Source organism: Aplysia californica, unplaced genomic scaffold, assembly GCF_000002075.1.
Source record: "Aplysia californica isolate F4 #8 unplaced genomic scaffold, AplCal3.0 scaffold00430, whole genome shotgun sequence".
In the NCBI taxonomy this organism is placed as follows: domain Eukaryota; kingdom Metazoa; phylum Mollusca; class Gastropoda; order Aplysiida; family Aplysiidae; genus Aplysia; species Aplysia californica.
In genome coordinates, this window is record NW_004797700.1 from 172,250 (window position 1) to 175,611 (window position 3,362).

At 42.7% G+C, this 3,362-nt stretch overlaps 1 protein-coding gene across 1 annotated transcript in view; it reads right to left on the reverse strand.

Annotated features, from left to right (window-relative positions):
• Positions 1-3,270, reverse strand: part of LOC101857427 — a gene marked incomplete in the record, with an annotated part of 36,819 nt that extends 33,549 nt beyond the window's left edge. The window contains 1 exon segment of the mRNA XM_013086049.1: positions 3,144-3,270.
• Between the last annotated feature and the right edge of the window lie 92 nt (positions 3,271-3,362).

Sequence of the window (3,362 nt, forward strand, 5' to 3'; positions counted from 1 at the left end):
TGTGTGTGTGTGTGTGTGTGTGTGTGTGTGTGTGTGGATTATACAGAATAATCAAAACTTTAGTTAAAAGTAAATTTAAATTTCCCTGCCCCTTTCCCCTGTTCCCCCCAAAAACACCATCATCAAAACAACAACAACAACAACAACAACAACAACAACAACAGCAGCAGCAACAACAACAACAACAACAACAACAACAACAACAGCAACAACAACAACAACAAAACAAAACAAAAAAATCGTTAAAATAAGTTCATGTCTTTGGCCAATGACTGCACGGCGACCCCTATGCTGTGACCTCACTGACAATGGAGAGCCTGGATGTGAGTATCGGATAAAGTCAGTTTTCAATGTGAGGACCACACATCATCATCACCATCATCATCATTGCTTTTTTAGTTTTAGTTTTAGTAAGAGTTTTACGGCACTTGAAACACGATAAGGTCATATAAGTGCCGAAGATTAGAGGTGTTACAAGAGAGTGACATACACAAAAAAGAAGGTGGGGAGACAAGGATGATAGATGTTTGATAGGAAAGAAGAAGCAAACCACACCAGAGCACCCGCCAACCACCCACATCATCATTATCTTTCTCAACATGGATCAGAGTGTAGGCCACGAACAAACGCTTTCCACCTTTCCCTATCCTGGGATAGCCACTTGATGTTATCCCATGCTTTCCCACTTTTCTGTTCATCAAATGGTCGCTTTTAAGGACAAGCGAGCCAACCCAGATTTCGGAGGTTTCCAGAAATCTTGACCTACACCAAAAGTGGGCATTGCCCTATCTATAGGAGAAGTTTCATTGGTGTGTATATTTGTTTGGTTTAGAGAAAACTGTCCTTGTCTTTTAAAGAAACTAAACAAGGCGCAAAAACTTTGTCTTTGATTTTCTCAAAACAGCATTTTTAAGGATAGAGCCCTTGTGCTTAAAAGCGACCAATTTCTGTGATTTATCTCCAAGTTCCACTTGAATCCACAAATGCCCAAACGAAAACATAAAAAGAAGGAATGACAGGCAGATAGTCAGGCGGATACTGACAGAAAGAAACCCAACCAAACAGACAAACAGGCAGAGAGTTTGTTATTTTCAGGGTTGGCGGGGAGGGGGGGGGGGACTTCTACTGTAAGAAATCGGTTAAGCTAAACCTTTCTGCTGACTTACCACAATCTGTTTGAGGTCATTGACCTGCTCCTGGAGACTGAGGTCATCCGACATCTTGGAAAAAAGAAGAAATTAAAGTTATTCCCATATCCCATCCGGACTATGGTGATTGCCTTTTTAGTGAGATAACTTTCTGGGCCTTCGGCATAATAATTATTGTGGTAGGGTGGCCAGTTCATTTCCACGCCGCATTTACTTCCCCAACTCGAAGTTAGGTAGGCCTACCCATCACTGCAGAGTGGGCAGGAGGGGGCGAAAAAAAACTGATATGTGTAATGGAGATAAATACCCGAGAGCGACAAATCCCTTAGCCTATAGACACGAATGTTTTTTCATCACCAACAACAACAATAGTGAAGCAAGACGGCGTCGGTGGGGAAGCGGTCAAGCGTGTCGGCTGCACCCCAGAGGGGGAGGTTACCGATAATCCGCCTTAAAATTAAATGCTATTGTGAGCAAACTCCATGATAATATTTGCTAATGATCGGAAATAACACGTGAACGTTTGAATACAAAGTCTCAATACCCCCCCCCCCAAAAAAAAAAACCCCCAACCCCCCAGCAACAACAACACAACAAAAAACAACCCCAAACAAAACAACAAAACAAAACAACAACAAAATAAAGAACAAAAAGACCAATACCCCACAGAACAACCCAGCAGCAGCAGCAACAACAACAACAACAACAACAACAACAACAACAACAACAAAAGAGAAAAAAAGAAAACAACAACAACCACAAAAAACAACAACTCACACACACAAGGTTGACTTCCGGAGATCAAATTACGCGTAGTTGAAAACTCCGACAAGATCAGAACGATCGTTGGACCGAATCTTAAGGGGTTCAAAACGTTTGCGTGCTACCCAGGAAAACGGTATTGGCCCAGACAATTAGTGTACTGAATGCCAATTTGAGCACTCCCCCCCCCCTTTCCCCCCTTTAACCCTATCCGTACGTCGTGTTTTGCTATCATATCCATACGACGTGGGGAACTCTGTGCCACCACTTTCCAAAGAGGAAATTTACTCGTTAATCCAATCAGCACGCTTTGCATAGCAGTCTGTCAAAATGATTTTTTTAAAAGAAATACTAAAAGTTTAAAGAGATCTTCCTACTAAAAGTATTCTAAAATGTGAAGAATGCAACCCCAGGGGTACAAAATTATGACATCATGGCGTACGGATAGGGTTAAAAACCAGACTACAAAATGAGTTAAGTGTTCAATTATAAGTGTTCCGTGTATGACGTCACCGTGACTCACACGTAGCTCCACAAAGAGTGAAGATAAAGGGCCCAGGATGAACATAATGTGAGCTCCGAACGGAGGGATAAATTTACTTTGACCCAAACCGGTGACATTATTTAGCCCGTCAAACTAGGTACCATCTTCCAGTGCCAGATCTGCGACAGACATCAGCGATCATGGCTCTCCATTCATTCCTTTGCTCGGATGCTCTTTAAAAAACTTTTTAAAACAGTGAGCGTCCGACGTGGGCTTTATCAAGCGCTACCTCAAAAATAGATAATAATAATAGATAGCATTTGTATAGCGCAAATCCCCGCTCAACAGCAAGCTCTATGCGCTTCACAATCTATACTATTACCCCAGCAGACCTGAGAGCATTCTGAAACAACCTCAACTTCCTGGGACACATATAGTGCAAGCAGCCCTTTATAGGCGCTAAAACACTAACATACTGACAAGATCTTTGGCTGTCTATGGCTGGGTACCCATTCCCACCTGAGTGAAGTGAGGAAAATACGTGTTAATTAAGTGCCTTTCCCAAGGACACAACGTTGGGCCGGCGGCTCGAACCCCCGAATCAGCCACCTCACAATTACGAGACCGGTACCCTAACCACTAGGCCACCGACGCCACATGAAACTTCATCAAACTAAGTACGTGTAATGTATGGTTAACGGTCTTCGTCAAAATTGACGGACCAGCTGCTAATGTATTACCTTGAGCTCTTGTTGGTCTTTTGCTTTCGTGTTTCACTGGGTTGGACGTCTTTCTGTGATGTGATGGTGATACACCTGGTGGGGACATGGATGGATGGATGGATGGATGGATGGATGGATGGATGGATGGATGGATGGATGGATGGATGGATGGATGGATGGATGGATGGATGTGTTTTTTTTATTATTATAGATTTAAACCTAGATCTATTATGAATACAGCGAGAT